Source organism: Ranitomeya variabilis, chromosome 8, assembly GCF_051348905.1.
Source record: "Ranitomeya variabilis isolate aRanVar5 chromosome 8, aRanVar5.hap1, whole genome shotgun sequence".
NCBI lineage: Eukaryota > Metazoa > Chordata > Amphibia > Anura > Dendrobatidae > Ranitomeya > Ranitomeya variabilis.
Window position 1 is genome coordinate 206541794 of NC_135239.1, and position 7922 is coordinate 206549715.

The window sequence follows — 7922 nt, forward strand, 5'->3', positions numbered from 1 at the left end:
GCAGCATGTTTTCATTTTTTGGAAAGCAATGAGAAAGTTTAAAAAGTTGCAAAAAAATTTAAACCATGCATTTTTGTTGTTTTTCTGCAGCTTTTTTGTGAATTAAACTATCTTTAATAGCCATGTAGTATAGACAAATGACACTTATTATCTGCACCGAAAACACAGCAAAAAAAATCGCAGCAAAATCTATTTTTTGTAAGTAGCTTTTTTACTGCAGAAAAAAAAAAAGCAACGTAGCAAAACAGCAACATGTGAACACAGCCTAATAAGCAGAAAGGGAGGTGGAGATGCAGGCAGCCAGGAGACGATTTTCAGAGCACTGGGGGCACTGAGATTTGCAGGTCTACCAATGTGGCTACTAGACCTAGGTCTGGCTAATCTCTTTGGCTACTTTCACACATCAGGTTTTTGCCATCAGGCACAATCCGGCGAATTTTGAAAAAAACGGATCTGGCAAAAGTTGCCACCGGATCCGTTTTTTTCTCATAGACTTGTATTAGCGCCGGATTGCAACGGATGGCCTCACGTTTCATCCGTTTTTTGCCAGATCCGGCGGCCGGAGAAAACGTACATACGAATGTTTTTTCTGTCCGGCGAAAAAACGCACAGCGATGGTTCCAACAGGAAACAGTGAAATGATGAATCCGGCGACCGATTCTGTTTTTTCATTCATCTTTCCATTCTGATCTCTCTCTCTCTGTTTCTCTCTCTCTCTCTCCTCCCTGGAACAGGAAGTCCAAACTCTATCCCCGGGTAAATAAAAAAAAACGGATCCAGAAAAAAAAACGGATCAGTTGCATCAGTTTTTCACAATTTGCGCCGTATTGTTTTTTTCAAAATTCGCCAGATTGTGCCTGATGGCAAAAAACTGATGTGTGAAAGTAGCCTTTGCCCATCTCTAGATGTGAGCACAATACAAAGGACAGGAAAGGACAGGACAAGAAACGACAGCACATGAAAGGACAGGACAAGAAAGGACAGCACAGGACAGGACAAGAAAGGACGGCACAGGAAAGGACAAGAAAGGACTGCACAGGAAAGGACAAGAAAGGACAGGACAAGAAAGGACAACACAGTACAGGAAAGGACAGGACAAGAAAGGACAGCACAGGAAAGGACAGGACAAGAAAGGACAGCACAGGACAGGAAAGGACATTGAGTCCTGTCTTCCTCTTTTCTGGTCTGGTCATGCCAGGGGTTAACTTTCTCAGCCTCAGTCTGGTCTCAAGTTTGCTATTTATCCCTGCTGTGTCCTACAGACCATGTCAGTTATAGCTTCTGCCTACGGCATGAGTAGCTGATCCCGTTTACCTTGGATTGTCCTGCTGCTGGCTTACTGAACCCATGTCTGTTTATCCCCTCTTCCCATTCCGACTCTCTGTTCCCCTTTCGTGTATTGACTCTCTGTTTTTTTTATTCGGCTTGGACCCTGACCTGTTGTTTTGTCTCTTGTCTTTGGCATATCCGCTCCTGACTGGTACTGACCTGTTGTGAACTCTGTTTTCGGGCTCCCTCTTGTGGTCACAGGTGGTATTGTGTGAGTTTTGTTTTTGGGCTCCCCCTGGTGGCTTTGTTTGTTATCCTGCGGATCTGTGGCTGGATCAGCTGCCTCGTTATGCACTAGGGAGTTTCCTATTTAGCTCTGCTTCACCTCCACTTGTTGCCGGCTGTCGATGTATTCAGTGCTATTCTGATCTCCCCTGATTATCTTTGTTTTCAGTCTCTTCTGGAGAAGCTAAGTTTCTGTTTGATTATTTTTTGCTCATCAGTCTGCAATATGATTTCAGTGTATGATGAGTTTAGTCCAGCTTGCTAATATGTGAGTTCTTGCTGCTGGTAAGCTCTGGGGTACGGAGTTGCTTCCCCCGCACTGTTAGTTGGTGCGGGGGCTCGAGCAATCTCTGCGTGGATTTTTTGCTTAGGGTTTTCTATTGACCGCACAGCTCCCTTCCTATTTTCTGCTATCTAGTGTTAGCGGGCCTCATTTGCTAAATCTATTTCATCTCTGCGTTTGTGCTTTCCCCTTAACTCACCGTTAATATTTGTGGGGGGCTTTTCTATATCTTTGGGGTCATTTCTCTGAGGCAAGTAAGGACTTAACTTTCCCTCTAGGAATAGGTAGTTTCTCAGGCCGTGAAGAGACGTCTAGGATTTCCAGGTAACGTTCCACGGCTGCCTATAGTTGTTTGCGGATAGGATCAGGTTGCGGTCAATCCAGATACCACTTCCCCAGAACTGGTCGTCGGTTTAGTTACTTAGCTAGTCAATCTTGCGATCCTTGCCACTAGGATCACAACACTGACCACCCATTTGGCTTGCTATTGACTCTGTGTTTGTTTATTTCCTTTGTACTGCGCTACAGTCTAATATTTGATCCGGCTTGTTTTGACTATTCTGCTGCCACCTGGTGGCGGCCTCGCCAATGCATTGCAGGTCTGGTCCTGCTGTGTGCAGTCTGCAGTCCTCCCTCCACTCTATTGCCACCTAATGGAGCTTGCAATTTTCTGTATTCCAGCGGCATGACAACAAGAAAGGAAAGGACAGCACAGGACAGGAAATGACAGAATAAGAAAGGACAGGACAAAAATGGACAGCACGGGACAGGAAAGGGCAAGAGAGAAAAAACAGCACAAGACAGGAAAAGGGCAGGACAAGAAAGGAAAGGACAGGACTAGTGTTGAGCGATACCGTCCGATACTTGAAAGTATCGGTATCGGAAAGTATCGGCCGATACCGGCAAAGTATCGGATCTAATCCGATGCCGATACCCGATACCAATACAAGTCAATGGGACTCATGTATCGGACGGTATTCCTGATGGTTCCCAGGGTCTGAAGGAGAGGAAACTCTCCTTCAGGCCCTGGGAACCATATTAATGTGTAAAATAAAGAATTAAAATAAAAAATATTGCTATACTCACCTCTCCGACGCAGCCTTGACCTCACAGAGGGAACCGGCAGCGTTCTGTGCTTAAAATGCGCGCGTTTCCTTCCTTCCGTGACATCACGGCTTCTGATTGGTCGCGTGCCGCCCATGTGGCTGCGACGCGACCAATCACAGCAAGCCGTGACGTAATTTTGAGGTCCTGGAAGCCTAATTCTAGGCATTCAGGATTTTAAAATTACGTTCCGGCTTGTGATTGGTCGCGTCGCGGTCACATGGGCGACGCGACCAATCACAAGCCGTGACGTCACGGGAGGCAGGAGACGCGCGCATTTTTAAAATTACGTCACCGTTTGTGATTGGTTGCGTGCCGCCCATGTGGCCGCGACGCAACCAATCACAGCAAGCCGTGACATAATTTCAGGTCCTGAATGCCTATTTCTGCATTCAGGACCTGAAATTACGTCACGGCTTGCTGTGATTGGTCGCGTCGCGGCCACATGGGCGGCACGCAACCAATCACAAGCCGTGACGTAATTTTAAAATGCGCGCGTGTCCTGCCTCCCGTGACGTCACGGCTTGTGATTGGTCGCGTCGCCCATGTGACCGCGACGCGACCAATCACAAGCCGGAACGTAATTTTAAAATCCTGAATGCCTAGAATTAGGCTTCCAGGACCTCAAAATTACGTCACGGCTTGCTGTGATTGGTCGCGTCGCGGCCACATGGGCGGCAAGCGACCAATCAGAAGCCGTGACGTCGCGGGAGGCAGGAAACGCGCGCATTTTAAGCAAACAACGCTGCCGGTTCCCTCGGTGAGGTCCAGGCTGCGTCGGAGAGGTGAGTATAGCAATATTTTTTATTTTAATTCTTTACTTTACACATTAATGTTGTTTCGATACCGATACCCGATACCACAAAAGTATCGGATCTCGGTATCGGAATTCCGATACCCGCAAGTATCGGCCGATACCCGATACTTGCGGTATCGGAATGCTCAACACTAGACAGGACAAGAAAGGACAGCACAGGAAAGGGCAGCAAAGGACAGGACAGGAAAGGACAGCACAGGAAAGGACAGGACAGGAAATGACAGGACAAGAAAGGACATGACAAGAAAAGACAGGACAGGAAGGACAGCACAGGAAAGGACAGGACAAGAAAGGACAGCACAGGACAGGACAAGAACGGACAGGACAGGAAAGGACAGGAAATGACAGGACAAGAAAGGACAGCACAAGACAAGAAAGGACAGCATAGAACAGGAAAGGATAGGACAAGAGTGGACAACACAGGAAAGGACAGGACAAGAAAGGACAGCACAGGACAGGAAAGGACAGGACAAGAAAGGACAGAACAGGACAGGAAAGGACAGCACAGGACAGGAAAGGGCAGGAAAGGACAGGACAAGAAAGGACAGCACAGGATAGGACAGTGTTGTGAATTAGACTTTTTTGGCTCCCTCTAGTGGTTACTAGTGATATGTCTCTGGGATTTCCTTCCCTCTGTCTGCACCCAGCTGGGTCGTTACTTCAGGGGTGTTGCTATATAAACCTCCTGGAACCTTAGTCCAGTGCCTGGCATCGGTGTTATCAGACACATTCTGTTTGCTTCTGTTTGCTGGTCCTGGTTCGTGCTAAATTAAGCTAAGTCTTGCTTCTTTGTTTTTTGGGTTATTTGTTTGCTATCATTTTTGTCCAGCTTGTACTAAATGTGATTCCTGTCCTTGCTGGAAGCTCTAGGGGGCTGGTGTTCTCCCCCCGGGCCGTTAGACGGTTCGGGGGTTCTTGAATTTCCAGTGTGGATATTTTTGATAGGATTTTTTTGCTGACCATATAAGTTATCTTTCTATATTCTGCTATTAGCTAGTGGGCCTCTCTTTGCTAAATTCCTAGCTCATTCTTATGTTTGTCTTTTCCTCTTACCTCACCGTTATTATTTGTGGGGGGCTTCTATCCAACTTTTTGGGGTATTTCCTCTGGAGGCAAGAAAGGTCTTTCTTTTCCCTTCTAGGGGTAGTTAGCTCTCCGGCTGGCGCGAGACGTCTAGGATCAACGTAGGAACGTTCCCCGGCTGCTGGTATTTGTGGTGCTAGGATTAGTTATATGGTCAGCCCAGTTACCACTGCCCTATGAGCTGGTTTTCTGTATTTACTGACTTAGCATTATTCCTGAGACTCTCTGCCATTGGGGTCATAACAGGACAGGAAATGACAGGAAAGGACAGCACAGGACAAAAAAGGACAGGACAAGAAAGGACAGCACAGGACAGGGAAGGATAAGAGAAAAAAACAGCACAAGACAGGAAAGGGTAGGAAAGGACTGCACAAGCAAATACAGGAAATAACGGGACAGCAAACTACATCACAGGACAGGAAAGGACAGGACAGGGCAGGAAAGGACGGGACAAGAAAGGACAGCACAGGAAAGGACAGGACAAGAAAGTACAGGACAGGCATGGACTGGAAAGGACAGTTCTTCCAGAACTACAAACTTTTCTGAATTAATCTTGAATTCCCTAATAGGATGGATGGTAATAACTTCTTTAATCTGGAATGAAATCAGTTTTGCTTGAAAATATATTGCAAATATGCAGGTAATACTGACATCATATGTTTTGTGCCACATTGACACCAGTTTACTTTTATACAGTTTTTCAACCTTATTGTCAATCATGTAAGTACATTAAAGTCCTATTATTATTATTATTATTATTATTATTATTATTTATTGTTATAGCGCCATTTATTCCATGGCGCTTTACATGTGAGGAGGGGTATACATAATAATAACAAGTACAATAATCTTAAACCGTACAAGTCATAACTGGTACAGGAGGAGAGAGGACCCTGCCCGCGAAGGATCACAATCTACAAGGGATGGGTGAGGATACAGTAGGTGAGGATAGAGCTGGTCATGCAGCGGTGTATGACCAGCTATGGAAGTAAAGCAGCACGGTGGCTCAGTGGTTAGCACTGCAGCATTTCAGTGCCGGAGTCCTGGGTTCAAATCCCACCAAGGACAATATCTGCAAGGAGTTTGTATGTTCTCCCCGTGTTTGCGTGGGTTTCCTCCGGGTTCTCCGGTTTCCTCCCACATTCCAAAGACATACTGATAGGGAATTTAGATTGTGAGCCCCATTGGGGACAGCGATGATAATGTGTGCAAAACTGTAAAGTGCTGCAGAATATGTTAGCGCTATATAAAAATAAAGATTATTATTATAAAGAACTTGTTAATCACCAAACTATAATACCACTTATAACCAGCAGGGGGATCCAGAATTTGCTTAATATGAAATCAATGTAATTGCTATGTGTATTTTTTATTTTTGCAAAATATGATAAAAAAAGGTGAAAATATCTGAGGAATCCTCCTTTGTGCATCCCTGTCAGTCAGTGATCCCGAGCTCTGCAATGTGCTTGGCACTTTATAGGAACTTTAAGGGCCCGTCAATTGCCAGAGATATGTACCAGTAATGTTTTCCCCTGTGCAGATACCGTTGTTCTCCTGAATCTGGCGTCGTTTTTCTTGTGTTTCTGCTCCTCTCCATTCCTAAGATATGGCCCCTTCATCTCTGTCTATACGTCTAGTGTTTTATAGTCAAGTGGGTGTGGTTTTCAGGTTTTCTTAAATAAATGCATCTAAATAAATGCTTAAAAAAAAATAATTTACATTGTCCCCGTCTTCTATGCTCATGAGGGCTTTGACTAGTCGATGGGGCGTTAGTTGCCCTCTTGTGGGCATGATATCATGATTTGCACGAGCGACGTCATCGCCAGGAAATGCAAATCTAGAGCATGTGCGCCGCTCATTTTGGAGGCGTCACTGCTTCTCTGGAGCCAGGTGTACGCTTACCGGCTTCAGAGGCGCGCACTTCGCATGTCCGAAATCTCAGGAGGTGGCTTCCAGCCATACACAGTGCGTCTCTAAAGCCCCACGACTAGACAAAGCCCTCATTAGCATAGGAAATCGGGACAATATAAAGGCTATTTTAAAGCATTTATTTAACTGAATTATGTTCTGGGCTGGTTAGGCAGGGAGTTTAATCATACATGGGTGAATGCTGTTGGGTTGGAGGGCACGGGGGCCTTAACAAGTTCCCTTAGATAAAAACCACAATACTAACAACACTATTATTACTACCAGTTACATTATACACAGGAGCTTTGTATATAGTATACAGTGTATAGTGGAAATGTACAGGTAACACACTAACTCACCAATGACAATATACACAGGAGCTCTGTACATAGTATACAGTGTCAGTGTAAGTATACAGTACAATACAATGATCACCTGTGATATTATGCACAGGAGCTCTGTATATAGTGTCAGTGTACAGGTAATACAGTGGTCACCGGTGATATTATGCACAGGAGCCAGGAGCTCTGTATATAGTGTATAGGGTACAGGTAATACAGTGATCACCGGTGACATTATACACAGGAGCTCTGTATATAGTGTTAGTGTACAGGTAATACAGGGATCACCAGTGACATTATACACAGGAGCTCTGTATATAGTGTCAGTGTACAGGTAATACAGTGATCACCGGTGACATTATACACAGGAGCTCTGTATATAGTGTCAGTGTACAGGTAATACAGTGATCACCGGTGACATTATACACAGGAGCTCTGTATATAGTGTCAGTGTACAGGTAATACAGGGATCACCAGTGACATTATACACTGGAGTTCTGTATATAGTGTCAGTGTACAGGTAATACAGTGATCACCAGTGACATTATACACAGGAGCTCTGTATATAGTGTCACTGTACAGGTAATACAGGGATCACCAGTGACATTATACACAGGAGCTCTGTATTTAGTGCATAGTGTACAGGTAATACAGTGATCACCAGTGACATTATACACAGGAGCTCTGTATATAGTGTCAGTGTACAGATAATACTGTGATCTCCAGTGATATTATACACAAGAGCTCTGTATATAGTGTACAGGAAACACTGCATACCAGTGACTTTATACACAGGAGCTCTGTATTTAGTGTATAGTGTACAGGTAATACA